Source organism: Ooceraea biroi, chromosome 10 (genome assembly GCF_003672135.1).
Source record: "Ooceraea biroi isolate clonal line C1 chromosome 10, Obir_v5.4, whole genome shotgun sequence".
NCBI lineage: Eukaryota > Metazoa > Arthropoda > Insecta > Hymenoptera > Formicidae > Ooceraea > Ooceraea biroi.
In genome coordinates this window covers 5856164-5868163 of record NC_039515.1, presented here as the reverse complement: position 1 = coordinate 5868163, position 12000 = coordinate 5856164, and the positions used below count along the sequence as shown (strand labels likewise).

At 35.8% G+C, this 12000-nt stretch overlaps 2 long non-coding RNA genes and 1 pseudogene across 2 annotated transcripts; 1 reads left to right on the top strand and 2 right to left on the bottom strand.

The window, feature by feature from the left end:
* Positions 1–25: 25 nt before the first annotated feature.
* LOC113562743 lies at positions 26–1074 on the top strand. Its single transcript, XR_003407148.1, has 2 exons — positions 26–268; positions 357–1074. It is a non-coding gene; the product is annotated as an uncharacterized LOC113562743 (long non-coding RNA).
* Positions 1075–1358: 284 nt separating this feature from the next.
* Positions 1359–11768, bottom strand: LOC113562741 (annotated as a pseudogene).
* Positions 4408–5472, bottom strand: LOC113562742. Its single transcript, XR_003407147.1, has 2 exons — positions 4840–5472; positions 4408–4754 (listed from the first exon to the last, which is right to left on the bottom strand). It is a non-coding gene; the product is annotated as an uncharacterized LOC113562742 (long non-coding RNA).
* Positions 11769–12000: the final 232 nt, after the last annotated feature.

The window sequence follows — 12000 nt, the reverse complement described above, 5'->3', positions numbered from 1 at the left end:
TGGATTATCGCAAGCAGCTGGGAAAACCTGGGACTCACCAATAGAGAAAGGTTGCCTTTACCAGACAGCGGAAAAGGGAAGAAAGGTAAAAAAGTGAAGGAGGATGACAGCGATTACGAGTGCGAAACGTGCAGAGCGAATTTATTCGTTTCGCTGGTAAATAATTCACAAGGACGATAGTGTTTATTGTTTGCCGCACGCGTTGCAATTACTCAACCAAAAGAAGCAGGTCTTAAAGCATTGCACTCTGATGTATACGTACGACGAAGTAAGTATAACTTTATCTGTTTAAATAACTGTTAATCATATATTGATGTGTGTGTCAGCAAACTAAAATAAAATACGATTGTTTTCAGGATGAATTGGACGAATTGATTCACAAACTGGAACACAGGATCGAAACCAAATCTAAAAAAAACTAATCAAATAAAGCAAACTAAGTAAGAAAAATAAGTCTGTTATTTTGTTTATAAAGGATAAAAAGTTATCGTTATATATTTATTCAACGCTAGGATAATTGTATTAGGAATATTGTATTGTGTCTCGCTTGTTATATTGTAATAGGAGGATATATAAAATCTCGATTTTTATCTAGAAAATGCGCAGTAGATCAATATATAAATGTGTGATTTTATAAATAATATTATTTCTATGAAATAATTGATGTCTATTATGATTTTGGATATTTCAATTCAATATTTCGGTGTTATAGTGTATATTATCGAGACGAATTTTACATACATTTTTGCAGTTCATTTTTAAAAAATATCACAATACCGAATATATATATATTATAATAAATTTCCAAAGAATTATGATGTTTATATCCATTATCATAATTTAGTTTTTACAATTTACGATGATAAATTGTGATCACATCTATCTGTCTTGTCTATTGACTAGATTAGATAGTAGAATATTAGAACTGAGTAATTGCTTCAGAGTGAAATAATATATATATAAAATTCTTTTATAATTATATATTATTATTTATCGAAGACATGTTATATGTTTAAAATAAAGCTTGACAATAGCAAATTAAGGGAATAAAATAAAAAATTATTGATTAACACATCTGCGTCCAATTTAATTATTAATTAACAGAATATAATGAAACATTTTTTACTTTCAAACATTGTGTATTTTATTTTATATATTTCCACTTTATTTTAGATAATCTTCCAATCCCTTTCAAAATTTGATGAAATATTAAAAATTTTGACATGAAATATAATTTTTATATTTTGGATAATTTAGATACGTAGATATTATCTATACAGATAAGTATCTGTATGCATTATTTAATATTTGTCATATATATATAATGCAGATGATGGCAAAATAAAAATATCAAGAAATAACGTTCATATGTAAAATATTTATTAAGCTCTAAGCAAGTTACAAAATCCATCCTCAATATGAGGATATAAAAATAAAATTAACTTTATTAAATTTTTTGGTATGATTGATATTACTACCTCAATATAATATTGAACATAGCACATGTGAACTATTCCATTATCATTTCATGACAGTTGATAAACGATTCAAACAAGATTTGCACAAACATTTTGAAAACAGTTATATTTAAATTTTGCATTAATATGCTTTAACTAGCACGACTAGCTAAACTTATTGTATTATGCATTCATTTGAGGCATATAACATTAGAAAATTGTAATGTACATCAATATCAATGAAATCATTATTATATTAAATTCTGGAAGTATATCTGCTATATAAAACAGAAGATATTTTACCTGCTTTAAACAAATTAATATATCGCAGAAAGTGACTTGTGTATGTGTTTATAATATATACAAACAATTAGAGTAATTTATCTTCTTCACATCTTTTCTATCAATATCGATACGTATAGACAGCAAGGTCTATTTCACACTTTCCATCTTTGTACTTCACAAGTTTCTGGGATATTTATGCGACTCATACCTTTGTTCGACAACAAAATGTTTCTGAAAAATTTCCCACTTGACATTTTGCAAAACACACGTTATACATTACTACATGAGCCTTTTATGATGCGTTCAATATCCCAGATATTCACATAAAAATCCAGAAGAATCGTAAAGAGCACGATATTAAGACGTATTTAATGCAAACATTAATTCTTGAAAAATCTAACGTGATGTATATCAAATTTTATGCCTTGTATAAAAAGCATATCTTTGATGTTATAAATCCGACTATTGATAAACTTCACACTGTAAAAATATAAAATGCTATAAGCCATAAACATACATCATTTGGAATGTTTTTCATAGTAAAATAATTTCATATTGTGCAGTGGTATGCATCACGATTAAAAATTCACAATGTGTCACTGTTCTCTACGTTGCAAAATGTCTGATAGTATTTGCGTCGAATTATCATCCCCTCTCACGCCGACGTCTTCATCCGAACTAAATTCCGCGTTAAGAAGATTCATTAAAGACGTGGATTTCTCGGTCAATAATGGGATATTGGAATCGGTTCCTTCCTCGCGTTTCGTACTGCTGCTTGTGACTTTCGACTGAAGCTCCAAATTATCGACCGTCTTCTTCCTGTTGATCAACACTTTCTGGACAACGTGAAGTATTATACCACCAAGGCACATTAACAATCCTACGAAGTTGAGACCAGTCATTTGGTCACCTTTCCACGCAAACGCCAGTGCTAACGTACATATTTCCTAAAAGAAGAATGCGAGATTGTATGTTGATCCAAGTATAGAATATTTTATATACAAATTATGATTTAAATAAAATCGCTCATGTAAATATCGCATCTAGCATGGTAAAATTAACTTTTACCTTAAATATTCCCGAGATCGACAAGGTCAGACTAGAGGTGTAAATAACAACTAAGAACTCCATCACTTCCATACTAAACGCTAAAATGGCACCTGCAATTACTTCACTCGTAGTCAATAGGATACTACTAACATTGCTCCAATCCGTGATTCTGATGCCATCGTACATCCTGGCACCTGAAATTGACACAATGCACTTTGCAGAATTCCTCCTCGCAATTATTTAAATAAACGTCGAACGCGAAGTTACCTTCGAACCACAGAGCTACCAATACTGCGGGTAACAGCATCCAGGGTTGCATATAATACATCATATCTATCGGGTCGTGTAGGCCGAGTTTCGATCTTTGCATGATGAGCTGCGTCATGGTCCATCGAATGCCACTCGCGAACGACGCTAATAAGCACAGTATAAATCCAAGAACACCGAACTGAGTAGATTTATACGTGAACATCGCTAATCCTCCCGCTATCATCACCACTATGCTTACTAACGACCACGACTACAACAAGCGGAAATTATTATTTGTCAGTGAAGGAGATGCGTGAAATAATTTCGGTAGAGCTCTCTTTACCTTTTTCTCCAATTTGAAAATGAGAGAAAACATAAGGATAAATATAACAGCGGTTGATTTGGTCATGGTGACTCTAGAAAAAAAAAGAAACGTCATTCGATTACACACGATCTTACACATCTTACATTCTGACTGATCAAAATTATTGTGCTTACAAGGATATAGAAACCAACGAAAGTGCCCAATTCGACAGTCCGATATCGACCCCGCTGGCTATGCCAGGTGCCATTATCGAGAAAACTATACTTTGCCACGGGAGATTTACTCGTTTGCCATTGCAACATCTTCTGATGGATCTTATTAATGCAGCGAGGATGAATTTTATGACTAAGTGACAAACCACCACTCCGAGGGGAAAGTCAAATCCCTAAACATATATATTGCGATTAGTACAGTTATATTTAAGAAAAGTTGCCAATTTGATGTGTACGGTTACTCACATACGTCTTATAAAGCCACGGATTATAAAACGTAAGGCTTATTGATAAAACAAAGTAAGCAGAGATCAATAAAAATGCTTGGAACGCTTTTCTCCAAAATGTTGCTTCTGGCTTTGTCACGTTTTGGTAATCTGGTACGTTTTGTGGCAAGTAATCTGACGTGTCTACATCGTCTCTAGCAATCTGATACTTTACATGTGAGCGTGTCATGTTTGCGAGGTAAACAATTTCTGAAAAAGATTAAGACACATGATTGGCAAATATTCATTGATACAGAAAAGAAGAGACAGAGACAGAGAAGAGGCAAGGAAGTAAAGCAATGCAAAAATACATGAAAACGTTGTCTTGCTTTATTTCATACTTTATCACTATTAACAAAAAATAGATACTTATTTCTATATTTTTCAATCATCTTTATATAGCTCTTGACATAAATATGTAATATTCTTCATAATATATAAAAAATGACTATATCATCACAATTTTTTTCTACATAACTATTATTATGAATTTACAATTATAACTTTGTACAATAAAAGACAAACACACGTGGGGAAAGAAGACATTGTAATTTCGACATATGTAATCTTCAAAACTGCATTTTTATTATTCAAAAAACTATTTCGTATGTACGCACAATTTAGTCATATTTTTTTGATTCGATAATTAGACTTTTATTATCTCGATGGATTTGTATAAAATAGTCAAGTTGGAGTAGTGCGGTTGTTTCCGATGCGACAAAATCATAATAAATCATAAAAGACTATACTTGTAAAACACGTACCACTTTATGGAATACCGGGCATTGAGAGATCACTACCGATCGCTAACAAATCATCACATCCCAAAACTCACTACGTATATCCGTTGTCCGACTGTTGGAAGTCGGTAAAACTCCATATGCCGCGGTACTACCGTATCGTTGCTTCTCTGAAAATGGCAAGATCGAGATTCGGATGGAGAAATTCGATTGTAACGATCTTGTCAAAATAAAGGACCGACAAAAACTACTTACCTTAAAGTTATCATAAAATATCTTATCGTACCGTATTATGTGCTGCGTAGCCGACAGACATAACCTAACAGCTATGCGAACATACGTGAAACGATGCGCGACGATGCGCGAACTGTCACGGTGGCTCACGATCGATCCTCGAGGAAGTGCCCGTCTTATCAGTCGATTTCTGTCGCCCACAAAGACGAGTTTGTTTATCAGGTTGGCAGTGACAATGCAAACATACTTGTTTCCCGCTTTGTTTCCAGCCACCTGTCGACCGCGCGATTGCACGTGAAAAGGTATTCATTGCACCGTGACAGCAAAAAGGTCACCATATCAGTGGCAAGAAGTGCATAATCGATATTGCTCGCGTACGAGTTGCTTTGCGTTCGGTTACCTTCGACGACTTTTGACAATCGTTTTCAACAACTTTCTTACAAAAAGTGGGAATTTACAAAAGCAAAATGTGCAGAAAAAGTAAAGTATGCCAACAATGCGTGACTAATCAAACACGAGTGATCGATCGACAACGCATTAATATTTAACGCTATTTTGTATTATAAAACATCGCAAATTATTAATCTAGCGGAAGCGTCATCAATATTAAGAGAGACATTAAGGGGAAGCTGGAGTTGCTAGTGAACTATTTTTTCACTATAGCGATGGTAATTGCAGTTTCGAAAATTCTCTTTATTGCTTGTGCAGAATAAAAAATCCTTTTCCACAAATGAAGTATAGATAGAAAGAAAGCCCGCTCTACAGGACTTTATACTCAAAATGGAAAAAAGTTAAAAACTTGCATTTGTCTTTTCTAACTTTGTTCCATTTTGAATATAAAGTCCTGTAGAGCGGGCTTTCTTTCTATCTATACTTCATTTGTGAAACAGGATTTTTTATCCTGCACAAGCAATAAAGAGAATTTTCGAAGCTGCAATTACCATCGCTATAGTGAAAAAATAGTTCACTATAGCGATGGTAATTGCAGTTTCGAAAATTCTCTTTATTGCTTGTGCAGAATAAAAAATCCTTTTCCACAAATGAAGTATAGGTAGAAAGAAAGTCCGCTCTACAGGACTTTATATTCAAAATGGAAAAAAGTTAGAAAAGACAAATGCAAGTTTTTAACTTTTTTCCATTTTGAATATAAAGTCCTGTAGAGCGGGCTTTCTTTCTATCTATACTTCATTTGTGAAACAGGATTTTTTATCCTGCACAAGCAATAAAGAGAATTTTCGAAGCTGCAATTACCATCGCTATAGTGAAAAAATAGTTCACTAGCAACTCCAGCTTCCCCTTAAGGTGATCCTGGAGTTGCTAGTGAACTATTTTTTCACTATAGCGATGGTAATTGCAGTTTCGAAAATTCTCTTTATTGCTTGTGCAGAATAAAAAATCCTTTTCCACAAATGAAGTATAGGTAGAAAGAAAGTCCGCTCTACAGGACTTTATATTCAAAATGGAAAAAAGTTAGAAAAGACAAATGCAAGTTTTTAACTTTTTTCCATTTTGAGTATAAAGTCCTGTAGAGCGGGCTTTCTTTCTATCTATACTTCATTTGTGGAAAAGGATTTTTTATTCTGCACAAGCAATAAAGATAATTTTCGAAGCTGCAATTACCATCGCTATAGTGAACAAATAGTTCACTAGCAACTCCAGGATCGCCTTAAGGGGAAGCTGGAGTTGCTAGTGAACTATTTTTTCACTATAGCGATGGTAATTGCAGTTTCGAAAATTCTCTTTATTGCTTGTGCAGAATAAAAAATCCTTTTCCACAAATGAAGTATAGGTAGAAAGAAAGTCCGCTCTACAGGACTTTATATTCAAAATGGAAAAAAGTTAAAAACTTGCATTTGTCTTTTCTAACTTTTTTCCATTTTGAATATAAAGTCCTGTAGAGCGGACTTTCTTTCTACCTATACTTCATTTGTGGAAAAGGATTTTTTATCCTGCACAAGCAATGAAGAGAATTTTCGAAGCTGCAATTACCATCGCTATAGTGAAAAAATAGTTCACTAGCAACTCCAGCTTCCCCTTAAAGGTGATCCTGGAGTTGCTAATGAACTATTTTTTCACTATAGCGATGGTAATTGCAGCTTCGAAAATTCTCTTCATTGCTTGTGCAGGATTAAGGTGATCCTGGAGTTGCTAGTGAACTATTTTTTCACTATAGCGATGGTAATTGCAGCTTCGAAAATTCTCTTTATTGCTTGTGCAGAATAAAAAATCCTTTTCCACAAATGAAGTATAGGTAGAAAGAAAGTCCGCTCTACAGGACTTTATATTCAAAATGGAAAAAAGTTAGAAAAGACAAATGCAAGTTTTTAACTTTTTTCCATTTTGAGTATAAAGTCCTGTAGAGCGGGCTTTCTTTCTATCTATACTTCATTTGTGAAACAGGATTTTTTATCCTGCACAAGCAATAAAGAGAATTTTCGAAGCTGCAATTACCATCGCTATAGTGAAAAAATAGTTCACTAGCAACTCCAGCTTCCCCTTAATACGTGCTGCAATAACCGGCGAAACGATTCTCCGAGTAGCAACATGCGCTAAATAGCGTTAGAGTCTAGAAAAATTGCGGTTTCGGGAATGGAAACGAATCAACCTCGTACTTTATCGTTACGATGATAAGACTCGGTGCCATTTAATGTGTCCTTTTACGACAGCACAAGTGAAATACGTCATGTGTAAGAAATACGATTGTAAGTACGTCATGTTGACACACGCACACGACAATAGGCAGCACTTGCTGGATACCTTTGTCCAAGTAGCCGAAATACTTTACGCGAGGGCGCGTTGTCAGCGAGCGCTTGAGACGAGCTAGTCGCGGAAGTCGGAGCGAGCAGTCTGAGATCGATAATCAAATGAATAGGTAGTGCGAGAATCCATAACGAGCGAATCATCCTTTGTCTGTATCAAGTTCGGTATTAAATATAAGATATTGTTGGTGTTGCTAAATCACAAGTATCCTGACTATTCTCCATTCAAGCTCCCGATCCAAATCTACTCCAATAAGAAGAGATAATTTATAAGCATAATAACGGCTTATAGAGATAAAAAAAAAATAAAAAAAATATTACACATGCAACATTTTGAAGCTAATAAATTAATAAGCAAATGAAAAAGACCAAATCCAGTTCTTGACTTTTTTATTTGCATTATAAATATGATTCTTTTTATCATATCTGTGATACAGATTTGTCGGTCCCGGTTTAACTATTTCATATAAATACCAATTGAAAATATTATTCAAAATTAAACCATATTAAACAAAATTAGTTGTTACGATAAACCGAGTACTCAACGTGTTCATGTACAAACATCTGCGCGACAAATCATAAGTATAAGAATGACTTACATAAAAATGACTTTTAATCGTGTATAATAAGAAGTAGCGTGCTTATTCTTTTGGATCTCAAATATTATGTATTCTTATTACACGTTATTAATAATCATTCTATGTATGTTAAATAAAAGCATTATAATCACTAGGGATGGACCCACTTGTAAAGTATACACAAATACTTTTTTACTATCTGATATTATTTGTCGATGACGGACTAGCATATCTCTTATTTAAATAATTTAGCAAAATAAATTATTTCGAATATATGTTAAATCAAGCCCAGGATTTCTTGAGAAAAGTTCGAAAAACATAATATAATCAGGTCCCAAAAACGAATTACATCAGAACAATTTTAAAAGTCTTAAAGATCTCACAAAGTCTTGGCATATGCTTCTTAGACATTTTGCAGACGCGTACAACGTCCAAATTTCAAGTTTAACTTGAAATTTTTCGCTTAATTAATTTTGCTAGTCAATTTATTAAATTTTAAATAATTTAACTATCAGTACATAATACCTTGCATCACTCAGTGTTATGATACAATATAATACAATGTCCATTACTCTCAGGTTTATATAAAATACATATTTAAAGCCTTCAAGACTTCCAAAGACTTTAAGACTTTTTACATTTGTTTTACATTTGCCCCAAGACCTCGCGAAGATTTTCAAGAGTTTTTAAGAACATCAAACATAAATTCAAAATTCGATTTTGAAAATAAAAAGTCCAAGAAAGAATTGGACGCCCGTCGACAATAACTCACGTTCGTCGAGTTGGTCCTCACCGACGCTTCGTACAGCCTGGCACAGCCGACGATCGGTTGCTACTCACGATACGATTCGCTACTACAATACACGGCTTACATGCCGTAAATATAATAATATAATTAAGGTAGAGACTGAGACAGACACTGTGAGTTTCTTTCAAAAAAGAACATTTATAATGTATATTATACATAATCCCGTGGAGTAGTCGCATGCGCGCGCACATCCGAGTATTTGTCCCTCCATTCGTTACACGTATATGATGAAACGTTTCCTTCTCGTGTGTTATCTCCGATCGCTGCGTCCCCCGTTCCTGTAACCGCCGCGACCGCGCGAATTGCTCTTGCCGGTCGGCGCCGTTTTTGTCGTCGAGTCCGACGACGAGTACCGCACCGAGCCCCCGGGCAAACCGGAACTGCTGCCGCTGCCCGCGCTGCTAACGTTACCTCCGTTACCGCCGCCGTTTCCGCTCTTCGCGGTCGTTGAACTCGTAGCGGTTCCGCTACCGGGCGCCGTTGTCGCGTTACTTTGGATCGCCTGCAATTGATTACACAGAATCTCTTTAATTGACGCATTCGACGCTGCATCGAGATGTTGGAAGATATGTTTGCGAACGTAAATGAATACTTCGCGTCGCCTGAACCACATCTAAACGACACGTGTTAAACGTGTCAGTTGCGTGTTCGTATGTACATAGGCGGCTTGTAATTAAATCCCGGGGCATCGGTTTATACCAGTGAACAAATATAGATCGCACGAGGTCGACGGATACATAGTTACGTGTTGCAGTCGACGTTAGACGCTTGAATTGATGTTGTGAACGGAGAAAAAGATGGTTTTTATACTTGAATTGCGATTACGCTTTGTTTACGACTTTGTTTTTTGTATTCGAACCATCCTTTAGTTAAATATGCAAATAGAACGAGTATTTTAAGCGGGAATATCGTAGGGATGCTTAAAGGTCGTTTTTTGCGAGAGAGAGAGAGAGAGAGAAAGAGATAACACGTTGTTTTTATCGTAGAGGAGAATCCCCTAATATGAGATGATGGGGTTTCTGCTAAACTAGTGAGCACTATCTGTTAGTTCCACATGAACTTATTACTCTTGGTGTAAAATGTATTTAGTGAAAAATTCATTGTTCGTATTGCGTTTAGCCTTTGCAAGAAAAGGTTTGTGAAATTGTGAACATGTCAAAGTAACTTGAGGTTAGTCTTTAAACCTTGTTTATTATATAATAAAGAAATGGTTGGCAATAAATTCAGTATGCAATGATAGAGTAGAATCGTAGTAACAGGAAAATACGCGATTTGTTGAATTGCTTAATTGTAGAGGTTAGATTTCATGATCGCGGAACCGCTAGGCGCGTGGCTCGTATAATGAGATATTCAGGGTACTCTTAATATGAGATCATTATTGCTCGAATATGAAGATTATGTAGTGTAATAAAAAGAAAGAAAATACTACTTAAGGTTAAAGAAAAGTTAATACGAATTTATATTACGAATTTTTGTGTATTTAATTTTTATAGAATCTGACTATGGAGGTTAGAGAAACGAGGATGCGTCGACAGTGGAATCGCGAAGATTTGGCGAAGGCTGTGGCAGCAGTATTTTATAAAACTATCTAATAAAGTTTTTACTTGCAATACTGATGTATTTTGCACTTTTAACACCGATTTCTCGAGGTATCTTATATTAGGAGCACACTTTCCGATCCCGTGTAAAGCTCTTTTTCAAATTTTTTTAATTTTCAGAAAAAATAATATTTAAATTAGATTTTCATTGACCAACCTAAAGCTTATTAAATTCTCTTCAAGATAACGTATTAAATTTTTAAATTCTGCCTATAGATTTCCTTGCATTCAGCAAAATCGATATGGCATCTCATAATCGGGGACTTTCCTCTGTATCATAATGCTGTCTCAGTGGAAAATTCCAGCGACACATATTTTCATTGTCCCAAATATTCGTGACATTAGTCACGAAACCAGGGATCTTCACATAAGAGAGAACCAAAAAAAGATCGAAAAAGCTTACGAATTGTTTGTATGGTCCCTAGAAGTGCGACTTGGGACTCTGATCTATATGTACCCTTCAAAAATGGGCAATGGAAATTAGGTATCTACGAAAAGTACAGAATTAAAACAAGTTACCAGAATTAATAACTTGTGTAAACTTGTGTTGTGTCTTGTATAAACAATTCACGGTAAAAACAACCGACTAACGAATATATTAACCGATTTCATAAACATGTAGCGCAAATTCGCTGCTACCACTGTGACGAGAGACATTTTTAACGAATCTAACAAAAAAAAGATAAAATAAAAATGAAAAACACGACAAATAACAGGGGAACGATGGAAGATGAAGAAAGAGAGAAATATTTACTAAGGGTTGTCGTCCTGGCTGGCTGGAGATACTGTTGGCGTTGCCGTTATTGGTGATGCTGTTGTTGACGTTGCTGCCAGGGCCCGAGCCGCTCTGATTGACCAACTGCTGTGCCAGCGCCGGATTCGGGTCGCTCATGTTGACCTGCTCGTTGATCACCATACAAAACTCGCCTATTTTTTGTATATCACCGTTTTGCCCGAATAAAGGGTCAAACATTGTCGCCAGACGGACGCGTAGCCTTCGTCAACCGCACGATGTCTCCCGGCATTAGCAGCTGACCTGGCTCGTCCCAGATAGAGACGTTCATGCAGGCGGTGCTATCGGCCACTTTGAATGTTCGAACTTCGCGGTTCTCTTTGGTGATGGTAGGTGGCTAACCTCCAAAACGATAAACACTACGTTGATGTTCTTTTGGCCCGCCCGAATGTCCTTTATCTGCACGTACTCCATCTGCCCTCGTACGAACCGAGTACACGGACACAATGTCACACGCGCGCGTACGCGGCACAGTCGACCTGGGATCCCCGAAGTCGTCCACGAGAGTCCGTCTACCACTCCTCACCGCGCGAGTCCCCGGGCCAAATGTCGTACGAGCTGACGACGGGATACGCGGGCCAGTAAGCGGTAGGCTGTACTGACCCTGTGAGACACCTCGCGACCTCCGCTGGCGGTGATCTCATGT